The 15,078-nt window shown below is 39.7% G+C and overlaps 1 protein-coding gene across 50 annotated transcripts in view; it reads right to left on the bottom strand.

Annotated features, from left to right (window-relative positions):
* GNB1 (G protein subunit beta 1) overlaps positions 1–15,078 on the bottom strand; it is a 35,226-nt gene that overhangs the window by 19,858 nt on the left and 290 nt on the right. For 6 of the 50 annotated variants that reach the window (XM_086860109.1, XM_086860103.1, XM_086860124.1 and 3 more), the window contains exon 1: positions 14,730–15,058. The exons of 30 other annotated variants lie outside the window; for them this stretch is intronic. The gene's annotated coding sequence lies outside the window, so the exon portion shown is untranslated. Of the gene's footprint in view, positions 1–14,065; positions 14,513–14,729; positions 15,071–15,078 lie in introns of those variants that run through there. 14 more of the 50 variants (XM_086860135.1, XM_086860145.1, XM_086860127.1 and 11 more) reach the window with 9 other exon arrangements.

Here is a 15,078-nt window from a genome sequence, read left to right as displayed (position 1 = left end):
ACGGAACAGTAGCTAGATGCCCAAGAGATTGCACCACCTTGCCAAATCACGTGAAATTCCAATGTGCCACCATGAAACAGTAATTAAGTTTCAAATTTAAACTTTCAAGATTTTTCTGTATACAAAAAACTCCCAAACAGCCCCACCCTCTGTTTAATGACTTGCTCCTAACTATCAAGTGCTCTATCAAACAGCTGGAAGGATGTTTCAGGATCTGCATGTGCCCCTCCAAGAGTTAATTCCAGCTCAAAACTTCCTTGGGAATGCAAAGCTGGAGTCCAGAAAACCAAGTCTTTGCTGTCCCCTCCCCCAAGGGCAGCTTTGAAATACAACCTAGAGAAGTGTACAATAATAATTACAAATTCATAAATCTAAATACGCAGGAGCAGAAGGATACAACTCCTCCTTTATTTAAAGTCTCCTTTCCAGAAACCATCTGCCACATCTGTAATTTCCAAACACATGAACTTTGAAAAGTAAGCAGTACCTTCCCAACAGGTCTGCCAGAGAGCTCACCCTGGTAGGGACAACAGGAGATTGTACAACTCCTTCAAAAACTTCCTGAAAGCACTTGTGTCGTGCAAGGCCAGCACAGCTGAATGTTTCTGTGGGAGGTATTGGCTGCTTCTTGTGCTGAAGAATTGCCAAGTTCCCAGCTGAAGTAGTTGCTGTGCTCAGTAGACATTTTTCCATATATTAGTAGGAAGTACACATAACCCAAGCATCAGGTCGATCAGTGTTAATGCTCATCTTGCAGCAGCCACATTGGCTGGCTGGAGAGCTCACAAATTTCCATTTTCAATATAGTGTGTGAGTAAAATGATAATTACACAACCTAAAAATAGCTGCAACTCAACAACCTGATTTCATCAGTGCTTCACTATTACCTATAGCTCAATACGGAATGACAGATTCCATTTCTACAGTCACTGTTGTTGAGAGTTCTAGCGCTTTTGTGTGTTTTGTTTCAAGTAAAAGGACTCCATTATAAATGCTTTCCTCCCGAAGAAACTTGTGCACTTTTTCTACTCAGCTTGATGGATCTACAAGACCACATCAGGAATAAAAAAATTCTCCTTGCTGAACAGAACATAGAAAAATTGTTGGCTAAAAAATAAAGGTCAATTCTAGGGTCCTTACAAAGTTCTGGCCACATTCCTTCATTCTGTAACCTCATTTACACAAAACAGCACATACAACAGGAAAAACCAGGCAGAACAGACCTACATGGAACAGCCTCCAATCAGCCAACATGGCCTTCCACCAAACTGCCTTCAGTGAGGCACTGAGGCAATTCACAAGTGCCTCACTGCTTCAATTTGGCACTTCAGAATCCAAACCTGCACAAAAATAAGAAAAAGCCCAGAACAAACCCATCCACCATAAATTGCAGCTATTCTTGGGGCGGGGGGCGGGGGGGGGGGGGGAATAAGGAAGAAATAAAATTAAGCTTTCATTTCAGAAAATTAAGGGAAGAAACAGAATATTAACAATCTGGAAACCTTGAAAGACCTTGCAAAATCCAAATTCTGCAAGGCACTTTCACATTCAAAGGCCCAAATTGGAACCACTGTCTCGGAGGAACAGTGCATTTTTGTCTCCTCCAAAACTGCTACATAATATGAATAATTCACCATTAAAGTTAAACTTCAATGCTCAAATTCCTCAGTATGCCAGAGGTTGTTACCACACAGTAACACAACACAACACCTACTGAAAGTCACCAAAATGCTAATCATGAATAATCCATCAGCTCTTGCTTGCATGCCTCGATTTTCCAAGGAGTCATCCCTCCCTCTCTAACAAGTACTTGAAAATCAACCTTTTGGATAGTTTACCACTTTCTCAAAATAGCAGTCTAACAAGCAGACAACAATGCTAAGATCATGACAGGACACATGACTGCAATAAACAGCTCTGATGTGAAGTGGGCTGTGTCTCCTGCCACCATCACTGCACTAACTCCAGCTGTCTTCATGGGCAACAGAATCCCATGTTGCCAAAATACTCACATTTCCTAATGCTAATCCCATGACCTACATTTAAGGAAAGAATCATACTGATGTAATATTTAAACATAAAAATCTGGACTGTAACAGGTCACTTCATTAATCCTTTCTAAATGCATCTGGAAGCCATGTGCATTATTAAAAAAAACCCATCTTAATAGTATAGCAGAGAAATTTTGTAAAAAACTTAAAGAACTGATATTTTAAGTTTTACAGATGCCTAAAGCCAAATGCTTAAAATAACACTTTTTAAAAAGGGTCTTAAGAGATCTTTGAAGTAGTTCACAAATATTAATAACTCTTGGTACTTTAGTGACCCAAACCCAAACATTTCCTAACTACATGTCTTCTCTTCCGTCTTCCTCTCAAAGAAATTCCCATTTAAGAGCATTTTTACACTTCCTGATAAGAAGCAGGCATGGAAAGTTAATTTGTTATAAGAATAAAAATTACTGGTATTAACATAAGTTTTCAACAAACTTGTATTTATGAAATCACAATACACCATTATTCTAGGTTTTATTCAAATTTATCTCTGTGAAGTCAGTCCTTCTGAAGAGCAACACATTCATAGGTAACATCATCGATTTTATCCAACTAGTCAGTGATGTTTTTGACTGTTCTCTTTCCTGAGCTTACCATTTAAAAAGAATGTTAAAAAAAACCCAAACCAGCGTAAGTAAAAACTTAAATCTGTTTATGCATAAATTTCTAGCTACAATTACCAAAAAATGTCACTGAAAATTGTCACTTCCTAAAGTAACCCTATCCAAACCCAAGCAATTTTGCTGTCACTACCAGATAGCTCCCTTCAGACTGACAAACAAAACAGTCAGCACTGAAGGAGAATATATTATTAATTAACCAACAGAGAAATGACGAAGCATTTATTACTAGATGCTTCTATCTGCAGAGCCTTACAGTAATTGAACAGTTGTTTCATACTTTCTTACTTCAACTGTCATTTTTCATTGCTTCCTTCACAACTCTTCTATCATGAACCTCCACTGGTTTTTGGTGATATTTGCACTTGCAAAGCCAGAATCTGTGTTTACCTAAACAGGGCAGAGCATACCCATGACAGGAATATTGCAGTCTTGCTTTAATAATTGAAGTATGACTACAATATTCCTGTAATATTACCAAGTAATGCCCCAGCATCAGGATATTATCTTTTGATAAGATATGTGATCTCTCATATCTATCAGCTAAATCTATAGGTTTGGGGTAGCTCACAATCCAAGCTATACAGAGAACATTTTCTCCTGGAAGCCAGAAATGGAAGCACACAGCTGTAGAAGTTCACAGTGTCCCAGTGTCACAGAATCATTATACAGCAAATGAAAACACTTTACACACCTAAATTCATATACTTGTTTCTCTTTAATGGAAGTCAACATTAAAACCATGTTTATTCAGGTATCAAAACAAGTTTTTAATCCACACTTTAAGAACATGCTTATACTAAGTTGCAATCCTATTAAGAAACGTAATTCTTGAGAATTCCCATTAAGTATCCAAATATTGTCTTTTAAAAGTCACTTCTGGGTAAGCCAATGTTCAAGTAGTCTTCAGTTCATTTTCTGTAATTTAAAAACACTCAGAAGTCCTCACAAAGATTGATGGATTTCTCTATCAGGATGATGTTCTGCTTAAGCTCTCCCCAAGTATTTCCCAGTAGGTGCTGAGGACAGCCCAGCATGTGACTGGATCACACTGCACTAAGTTCTCAGGCAAATAAATGAATGATGAGATGCAAAACCTGGCAGAGGCACCGCCTGTTACCAAAATCCTGAAGATTACAATGAAACTGATCAAGTGGATCAGCTGCCCTGTCAGGGATTAAAGTGTAAGAGAACAAGTAGGTTCCAAAAGCCTGGATGGGATTTCTCTCATCTCTGCTTGGCAACATATCTGTCTTGGAATGATCTTCACCTTGTTAAAAACCATGCGCTGGTTCAGATATTACCATCAGAGTGACATCAGCAGGTACATTAAGATCTTCACTACAATATTTATTAAGTTAGAGAAGGAAATGGGTTATGTGATCACTTATTTACAACACAAAAAACACCCCAGAAACAAAAATAGCAGAATAGACATGAAAAATACACAAAAAATAAATCAGTAAGACTCTGTGCCTGCATAAGCACAGAAAATCAGCAGAAAACCCTATTATTGTATTTCCATAAATTTTAGCTCCGCTATTTTATCAACAGGAGCTGAATCATCCATTTCGTTCTACATATGCCAGCTAATAAATAGTCAACTGAGTCAAAGGAGAATCAACTGCTTCCTGTCTACACCCTTTTAAAAAATACAGCCACCTTTCAGAAAGCTGCACTTAGCAACCCTACTTTTTACATCCTTAAAAGTAAAACCTTAAAAATACAAGGATGAAGAGCCAATCAAATTGGCGTATCTTCAGTCTTCATCTAAGAGAAACATTTACAGATCTAAAGTGATCTTTTATGACCAACTTTGATTTTGAAAAGCATTTCCCTGATGTGAGCACTAGGCACAGGCTGAGAAGCTCACATGCTGCCATGTCTCACTGCACCAAGGTCCTCAGAACACTAATGAGAAACACTAATGAGAAACACGCTGTGTTTCCAGGAGCAGTAAGATAGCCCACGTTCTATCAGATCTCAATTGTGCTTCTCCATAATGCCTTTCACTGCCAGGATTAAATCCTGAGAGAGCACTTCAGAAACCAGGGATTCTTCTTCCTGCTCTGCCTTAGAGCAACTCAGAGCAAGCAGGCAAGCTTTTACTGTATTAAGCTTTTATAAAGTAAAAATAATAGTAAGAAACATCCAACATAAGCAACAGAAGTAACCCCATCTTCGAACCAGGCTGGATGTGACTTGATAACTACCTTCTCACCACAGCTGCTGTCACATCTGCCCCAACAAAAATAGGATAGTTAAGATATTGGAACAAACCATCTGCTCCTTTTTGCCTCTGCTACACAGACTGTACAAAGCCTCAGAGATGAGCTAAAAGCAAAATATTCATTCTTTACAACCCTGTAAAGGATTTTTATCCAAGCCCCATCTAAAAAACAGAATACATTTAATTCACTGAAATAAGAATTCAGTGTTTAAACAGCACAATGATCTTCAGCAAGAGATTAACAGAGCACTGTTAGAGTAAGTTTAGCTACGCCATGAAAAACAGCTGCTTTCCAGCACCAGTCTGAAGATAAGAAGCATTTCAGTGGACCTTAAAAATCAACAAAATATATTACATGCATACAGCAGATAAAAGATACTCAGCAGAGATTAAAATATGGTATTTCTCTCATCTTCTCACCCAAAATAGTCTGAGCAATACTTCATTCTCCAGCCCCAAAATCAACATGCCCCATCTTTAATCAATGTGCAAGCAGCTGCATTAGTTTTGATAGCAATTATTTATGCCCTGAGTAGCTCATTGATTTCTCCCAATTGCTGTATTTTGATATGTACTATTTGTACAAAATAATGTAGAGAAGAACAAGAAAATCAAGGCTGAGGCTGAAAAGTCAAGTAACACAGGAGACCTTGAATCCATTAGACTGAGAAGTGGTGTTTGGGAACACATAAGACAACAATGCTCAGTGCTGATAGGAGAGAACAGCCCAGGGCCAGTATCACAGCAGAAAAGCACCAAGGTACAGCAGGAAATACCAGCTTTCATCCTTTGACATTCCTCTTCCCAAGGGATCTGCATGATCTCTGAAAACATCTGCCATTAATATTTAAGTATCAGCTGCACTCCTGCAGATGGTATCTATCTTGTTAGATGAGCAAAATATAGAGGAAAACATGATAAATAGGAAAAAAAATAAAGTTACACCAGGGAATTAACTGATAAAGACAAAACTGAAAACATCAGAAGACAACCCCACCTATTTTATGGAATAAAATACGTGCAAAGTGGTGCCAAACCAGCAGCCAGGTAGGTTTTTTGAGCCCTGGAGTTCCTGAGGTTCTGCCCTGACCCTGGAGGCTCAGCACAGCCTCTGTGGATGAGCACCGGGTGCTTGTTTGGAGCTGCTGAGGGCTCCCACATGTAACTGCTGTGCCCAGAGCTTCCAGCCCCACAGGAAAGTTCTGTGCAAGCTCCCCCACCCTACAAGCAGCAGTGAGCAACTCAGTGGGATAAACCACAGCACTTCCTGAAATGCTGAACTTCAGTACTTCCTGAAATGCTGAAACTTTATCTACTGTCCATGGTTAGAAAAAGAAAGGGACAATTTAAGTCAAACAAACCAATCTGACCTCCTGTCCAAAGTGTCTATGTATTTGAGTTTCCACACACAGAAACCCCCCTCCCCAACACCTGAGGCACCTACTGAAGACCCCACTACTTTGTCAAGATTTAAATTCATTGAATGGTTCCAGTTCAGTCCTATTTTCTGTGAGTACTACACAGCACTTCCAGCAAGGAACTTGCACAGTGAGTTTGCAGGCACTGGCCAGATAATATCTGACAGCTGCAGTGAAATGCAGGACTTGGTAACCTACAGCACAATTAAACTGCCATGAGCATCAACCAGCCCATTCCTGATCTTTGTACAGACACCACCTTTGTTACACAGACAGCAGCCTATCCTCAGAGTCCTGCCACTTCACAAAGAATGTGCAACAGGAATATTAAACATATGTTTCAACAAAGACAGCCCCTTAATTAGTACAGTATCAGCTTATTTCAAGCACCAAGGGTTTCAGCAGACTATCACGTCTACTTTGTTTTTCTAGACGAACAGAGAAAATTACCACACCAACCTCCCAACGCATTTGTTAGGCTATCTGAAAGACAACAAAGTCCCCCAGAGTTTTGGGAACCAAAATAATAAAATGCAAGAGGACCATAAACAGATTTATTCTCAGCATCTTGAGGCAGGCGTAGGCCTGCTCTGTTTAGCTCTGTTATGTCATTTACTGGAAACAAAATGTATTAAGTTTTGTATTATAGTTATAAGTATTTTTTTATATTTTAGATACTGAAACACGTTTACTTTCTTATTTTGAGATTCAAGCATTGTTATGTTTAACACACACCTTGAACCACTTGGTGTTAACCAAGATGTATCAGCTCAAATGTAATTTAAATAAAGTTAAACACGACAGAACTTCACACATATGACTAAACCAGACATTCTGCACTGGGTTTCACCACGAAGATCTTACTAGAAAATATCAGTATTGCAGACATTTCAAACTAAAAAGTAAATTCAGGGACTTCTGATAAGTACTGTTGACCAAGTGAACATTTCTGCCTGGCCTTACAAATTTTACTACTGAAGATAACCAAGTATTGACTTTTAAGATCTCTGCATCAACAAAAAAAGAGGCACATTTATACTATCTTCTGTATGGTTTTAACCTTGGAGCTTTGACCCACCTCCTATCCCTCATTTGTTTTGGTAAATCACTCAAATACCTACAAAACTCCAAACAGCTAGGCTGAATACAAAATAGTTTGGGTTATTTAAGAGATTTAATTTCTCCAGTTCCAGAAGAAAGCCACGTTTCCCACAGATTACAGAAGGGTACCAACACCCCAAGTTTGCAAAGCACATCTGAACAGGACATGTGATCTCCAACAGCATCTGTACACTCAACATCCTGCCCAGTCACCCTCAGGAAAAGCAACCCGAGATAATATCCTATATTAACACAGATGTGCCAGTGAGAAAGTCCTCTCAGTAAGGAACACCCCATTAATACTGGGCATGTGTATTTCTGTATGCATGGAAGTTAAACACCAACTTTGAGGCACACAAAGATTCTTCAGCAGCTCAGTGTTTGAAATTTCAACATTTCACAAAAATAAAACAAAACCCACTCAGCTTGTCAAATAACTTCATGGTTTTGCAAGTAATTTAAGATAACCTCTATTTATTGACAGATTTTAGTAAATCCTGAAATGGCAGGATAAACACAAAACACATGTGCCTGAGAAGACTTTTAAGATGGTTCCTTATATCTAACCCAAGCCAGGCAAAAAAGCCAGAAGTGCAGTAAGAAAATTGAGATGCACAGAATGTGCACCTGTAACAGTTCAGCAGAAACGCTTTAAGAAAGAAAATAACTGGCATCAGCTGCTGTAATTAAGGTTACTGTAACAGAAGACAAGGCATCCCTTTCCTGTCAGTGAAGGCCAACACCCACAGCTGCATGTCTCATACAAGTCATACCGAAAGCCTTGAAATTTCTTATTTATTCCCTCATCCCCAACACAATTTCATTTTGTAATGAGGATGAGCCAAATCAACACTGATATCTGAATTGATAAAATATTCCCAAAACCTACTTTCATACACAGCATGCCGAGTCTGGATGGAGCTCCTGAGTTTCCAGAGAGAGTATTTTGGTTTTACTTTTTTTTTTCCTCTTTGCTGGAGGAAAAAAAGAACAAGCTTAAAATAGTGACAAAAATCTATACATAGCTTTGAATATAGGACCATGTTATATAAACCTAGAAAAAATTATCTAATCTATCTAATTACAGATAATTAATATTTTCTTTTTTTGGGGAGTGCTGGAAGGCATTACTGCAGTTTTCAAGAAGACATCAAAAATATTCTCATCTGAAAAAAACCATGATAAACATAAATGGCATGAAATTGTAGGCAAACCTTCTTCAGATCAAGGTAGAAACACAAAAAAAATATTTAACTATACACAGTTCAATTAATCTTTGTAACAGCAAGAATGTATTTCACTTTAAACAAAGAACCTTTAGAAATTAGTGATTTGACAATCTGATATTCTACCTCCTCAAATTAATATACTTATTTTTAATGAAGTAGTTTCAGGCAAACTACTTACAGAAATGAATTACATTTCATATCAAAATGCATCTAGTTTTTAAATCAGCCTCTTTCCCTTCACTGTATTATATGCTACTATTTTTTCCCTCATCAAGTTCTAAACACAATCTATGAAAATAACTCCAAGATTTAGCCTATCTTTACCACCTTCAATTGCAGAGCTACCTTACAGCTCATCTCCTTTAAGCTCCCTCAGATCACCTTCCTCAGGTCTTCAGCCTCATTTTCACTTATCCATTATTAGGATTCCAAAATAGACACAGCACAGGAAGATCAAATTTTAACCCTTCACTCTAATCAAATGCAGAAATAACTGCATGTCTTCCCTTCATGATAAAAATACCTTGTTTTCAACAATTCTTAAGTACTATGGCATATCTGACAGATGGAACATATTCATTAATCCAAAGCCAGGTCTTCAAAATGTCTGCAACAACTTCCAAAGGATTCCAATTTATACCTGCTGGAAATATAAATTTTATATCCTAATTTTAAAATTTATACCCTAATTTTAACAAGAATTAAATCCAGCGATATCTCAACATTTGCTTTTTAACTGCTTTCTCAAGCCCTTATTCCTGTGTCCACCCCCAAATATCAATAACCAGGTCCATGCGTAACACCTGGACGTATCTGTATTTTCTGCCGCTTTTGGCCAGTGCTGAAAATCCTGGAGAGAATTTAGAAGTTATTATTTCCACGGCTCCTTACAAATTACACTTCCATAACATCCCCAAAAAACTATTTTTTTTTGGCTAATGCATAAAAAAATTCCCATGTAGGCATCTAATTCCAGCATCCCCACTAAAAGCGAGCGTAAGATATACATAGCAAGCAACACCACATCTTGGCTGCTTCCAGATGGCAAACATGAATATTGTCATTACTCCCTAGCTGGGTTCAAGATAGAAAATTCCTGCATTTCTAAGAATATACTGGGCAAGGCAAACATCACCACTGTAGCCAGTACACTCAAACCCTTCAGACAGGTGGAAACACTCCATTATATTTCGAGACTAACAAGTCATAACATTCTACACCACCCCAATAAATGCAGTGGACATTAGTACATTCAAACATTAATTCTTTTGTATTTAATACAAAATATTAATTGCAACAAACTCATTTTAGAAGGTCAGCTGTTAAAAAGAGGCCAAGATCTGATTTTTATGATCAAAAAATTATTTTTAAGTGTGTATTTCTATTCCAAGTCTAATCATCTCCTTTCTCTCTACTCAGAAATCCTCTACTATTTTAATAAAAATGCAGTATTCTGCCTCAAAACCTATCTTGAAGTATCCATATTTTTATATTAGGAAGCCTTCCACAGTAATTTACGTCGATTGTTTTGGCATCTCAAGTAAAGGTACTTCTCATATCCAGCTCAAAGCTTTTAAAAACCTCTTAATGTTCTGCTCAACTACCAGTTGGCTCAAGTATCTATGGATTCGGCATATGTTTCTGTTTTGTGAAAAACAAATCCACACTCACAAAATCCCCAGCACACTGGACACCCTGTGAAGAAATAATAAATTGAGACACTATGTTAAATATAAACACAGGGGCTTGGGGGTATTTTTGTTTTTTATCATGACCTTGGCTCATACTAGTTCCAACTTTATCAGTGGGGAGAAAAAAAAACCATTTTGAATGGAGTATGTATTCTTTTTTCAGTCTGTACTTAAAGCAACCAAAAGACTCCCTTCAAAAAATGTCTACTTTATCTTCAGTCACATCCTTAAGAAACATTTCATTAATGCAAGCAAGCTGCTTTTAAGGTTTGTTTATTTATTTTTTTTGGCAACATAACCTGTAAAATCCTGTTAAAAAAAAAGACCCCATCTAAAATTCTGCCATGACCACAGACTTGTGAGAGACTCCAAGGACAACTCACCTAAGGGTAATTAAACAACTGGAATGCCCAATTTCCCATCTCAACTTGTTCATAACAAAGCAGTGCTAAATGCAATTGCTGAGACAATACGGTGTGCCATATGGCTAAAACTGGATATTAAAATTGAGAATATCAATTACAAATCCACTAATGCTGAGAGCCAAAATCCATGGACAGTAAGAATTTAATCCAATTCAGTGCCTAGAACATGAGCTGAGCCTGGAGTAGAGGAGACAAATCTACCACTGGTTTCATGGAGCACAAACAACAAAGCCCAATTTTTTATTGCAGTAACTATAAAACCAGCTGAACTCAACACTTGGTTAACATCCCCAACCACAGCTCCAGGCCTGGTAGGAATCTACAAAAACAACAATAGTTTCAGATGAATTGGCATCTGGTTTTCCAGGGATTGAGAAACTGCAACTAAGTTACTATTTAAGAAGCAGTTTAGCTGTTTTCCACATGACCAGATCGAAGCCTCCAAAGCAACAGGAAGTTACGCAGCGCAGCCAACATCTTGCTTCATTTCAGGAAAAGGCATCCTACAAACACAATATATATTTCTACTATAATTAAAGGGTTTGAAATTGCATTAATTGAAGGGTTTTTTTATTCTAAGTAAACCAGTTTAATAGTTCAAGTTTTAAATTTTTAATAGCTATGCAGTGTTTCTTCTGGGATGATATTAAGAATAATGCTACACAAAATTCTATCCACTCCCTGATTATAGAGAACTTCATTGATTACTTTCACAAGAATTCTCATTAAATCCAAATAGAAGCATCTCCACATTTCCATGAGGCACAGTGGTGATTTAAAAAACGCTTCTGCTAAGATTTCCTGTGGAATTTTAATTTACCATGTTGTCAAAGATTTCATGCTAGGATGCCTGCTACATACTGACTTAGCAGCTGCAAGAACTCAACAAGGATAAACGTAATTCATCTTACCCAAAACAGAATCTCATTTCACTTTGCTCCTTTTTTTGAAAAAAGCCCAGTAATTTCAGGTTTAACAGGACATTAACATCAAATGGAACTAACAGTTTACTAGACAGTATTCTTAATTAAAAAAAAAAAAAAAAGAAAAAAAGTTCTTGAAACACCAGAGGAGGAAAATGCACTCAGCTAATTTCAGCTTTTCTTTGGTTTTGGTGTTTTTTTGTTTTGTTTTGGGGTTTTATTTGTTGTTGTTTTTAATCAAAAAAAACCCACCAGCACCAGAAGGCTCAACTGAAAATCAGCTCTGCTGCTTCCCAGCTTCCTTCTGCATCAGCTACAGCTGGGTTACTACAATAAACTAACAAACAACTGATTACACATTAAGTAATAGATAAACAGTACTAAAATGTTTGAAATTATCTAAAGTTTGGAGGTCACTTGAATACAGGAGACATAACAAGCATTTGTTATTTTTCTTGCTGAGAAGCATATTAAGCTTGATTTCAGTATATCAAATATTAACTGAGCTATTTTATTTAGGCTACCAAAGTTAAAGAGTTTGGCACTATAGTGAAATACCACAGGAGTTACAAATCAAAAGTCCATTTTTCTCTTTCTTTTCTATTGTCAAAAGACACTAAAAAATACATGTAAATGGCTTCAGAAATTTGTAATGTCATTTTGAAACAGACTACTCAGACACAGAACTGTTTTAACATCCCCCAAGCCTTTTTGATTCTTGACCATTAAAAGAACAGTTATCCAGAGGATGGCAGTAATTCTAGGTCAGCAGCAGTCTTAAACCCTCCACAAATTGTGAGTGTTCTGAAGCAGACAGGAGACTCTTTTGTGTCACAGAAAGACACCTGTATGCAAAGGCTCTCATCTGATGATTACCTGGCCAGCAGAGACCCACGGCCCAGCGGCCTTTGTATACCTGTGCTCTACATTTAAAAACCGGTTTTTAGCAACAGGCTTAATAAAAACGAGGAAGATTTTGGTGGTGTTAAGTAGGTACTGCAAGGTAAAAACGAAAATTGTGTCACCCCTTTATTCAGTTAAGAGCCTATGTGAACATTTCGATAAAACTATTTACTCCTCCCACCCATTTCCTATCCGGAGGAGCTCACAAAAATTAGGAAAAAAAACCCCCACAGATCTCTTGCAGCAATCTTCCAAATGCTTCTCTTACCCCCACCCCAGAACAGAAGAAAGCAAAGAGAACGAGAAAGTAAATCTAAAACACGATTACGAAATAAGATCTACTTTGGCAAAGCTGGGGTGAGGAGGAGTTGAAAAATGAGAGCTGCCTTGCTGCAAACGCCATCTTGTTGCAGCTACTGGGCCCAGGCACAGAGAGATCCATTCATTCACAGCAAAAAGAAAATCAAACAGACACCCTGGCTAATATGCAGCCACCAAAACAACTACACTATTATCACCCCTTCTTCTCCTCTCCTCAAGCACACAAAGGAGAGAAATAAAATCTCATCTATCACATTTAGGGACGGATTTAGGTATTAACACATCATCTTCGTTTCCTCACACGTTTTACACATACACATCGACAGCATTTTGTCTTAATTCACATCCTGGTGTCCCGATCAGCTTAAAATATGGGATAAATTTCTCACTATTAGCTGCTGATATCCTACAGCAGCTAAACGTTTAATTTTTCGGTCTTAAATCACCTCTCCAAGTTGAGCCAACAATTCTCAAAAGCTGTTTCAATAATCACTTAAGCCTTACATTTACAGTCCTTTCCTCCTATTTCCTCCTGTGGAGACAATACATAATAACGTGGCAGTCGGCACATCCTAGAAAGGATGCTTGGTTTAAAACGAGTCCTAGCCATGACTTTGTTAAAGAATAATGAAAAATCACATTCGTTAAAATTTCAGTTCATCTTCAGGAATGATAAATTGACATCTTACAACAACCTCTACATCGTTCTGATTTTCTTCTGGATAAGATTTTTTTGTTAATAAAACGCCTCATCTCTTTCATATTTACACACAAGGCTTTACACGTCTTCGTTCCCTACAAAGCTGTAGGATTAAAAATCCTACACTAAAATTCAATATTCCTCGTATGGATAAAAAAATAACGCTGAAATCCTTTCGATAAAAAGCTGGGAACTCAAGCATTTCCAAGGAGAAAACTCCATCTTTTTATTGTAGCAAACACCCTCCATGATCTTCATTATCGCTGCTACGGGCACACAAAAATATGCAGCACCGTAATACATGGGGGAACAAATATGCGGTTTGAATCCATCCTCTGTTCCGGTTCTAACGAGAACAAAACCTTCCCTACCCCTCCCTCGCCCAGCACACCCAGCATGATCCCCATCTGCGAGCCCTCGGCTGGCTGGGGGTGCTGGAAGCAGCCTTACCCTGTTTGTCTCACCCCCGGCTCCTCTTTAATCAGTTTTCCACCATTACAGCAGCCACACTACTGGTTTGGGTTGGTTTTTTTTTTTTTCCTTTGAATCTCTCTCAAAATAGTCCCTCTGCCGGCTGGATCGCTCGGGATACTCGCCTTTTGTGGCTTAAGACAAAACCCCAAAACCGTCTAGCAAAGACCACTACAGCATAATTATAATTAAAAATGGAACCCCGCAAGATCCGAGGTCTCCTCCCTTTTCGCCTGGAAGCCTCCGAGAGGGAATCAGTCCCACCCCCACCTTTTTCCCCTCCTCCTCCAGCTACAAACACACTTCTTTTTTAGGGGAAGCTGGAGCCCCAGGAGGTGGGAAGCGCGGGGGAGGGGGGGGGGGCTATTTCCAACCCCACCATACCGAGGGTCGCCGAGAAATGAGGCGATGAGGAGGGGGCGGCCCGGGAGGCCCCCAGTGCAGCGGCGGAAGGGGAGGACAGGGGAGGAAAGGAGAGGGAAAAGAGAAGTGCGGCAGGAGGAGGAAGCGCGGGGGAGGGGAAGGAGCGAGGCTGAGGGGGAGCCGAGGGAAGATGGCACCGGGGTGGGGCCGGCTAGGACTCGGCGGGCGGGAAACGCGTTCTGAGGGACCCCGGCCCTCCCCGCACCCCTCACACGATTACCTGCCCTCCCGGCCGCTGCTCATGAACCGGGCCGGTCCGTCCGCCGCCCGCGGTCCTGCCCGCGTCCCGCCGGCCTGGGGAGGGAAGGGGGGCGGAGGAGGAGGAGGAGCAGGGGAGCCGCCCGCGCTGCGCCCGGTGGGTCCCGGGGAAGGCGGCAGTGCCAAGCGGGAAGGAGGGATCCGCGGGGGAGGGGGTGTCGTTGGGTCTCGACTCCTCCTCAGCCCGCTCAGCTCCCCGCAGCCATCGAGCAGCGACAGCCTGGGCGCGATGAACCTCCCTCCTTCCCTTCCTCCCTCCGCCCCGCCCGTGCTGCCCGCCCGGGAAACCCCGGCTCAGCTCCCACCCCGCC

This window comes from Cyanistes caeruleus, chromosome 22, assembly GCF_971803275.1.
Source record: "Cyanistes caeruleus chromosome 22, bCyaCae1.hap1.1, whole genome shotgun sequence".
Taxonomy (NCBI): domain Eukaryota; kingdom Metazoa; phylum Chordata; class Aves; order Passeriformes; family Paridae; genus Cyanistes; species Cyanistes caeruleus.
Note: the sequence above shows the minus strand (reverse complement) of the source record. Positions and strands in the feature narration are given on the sequence as shown.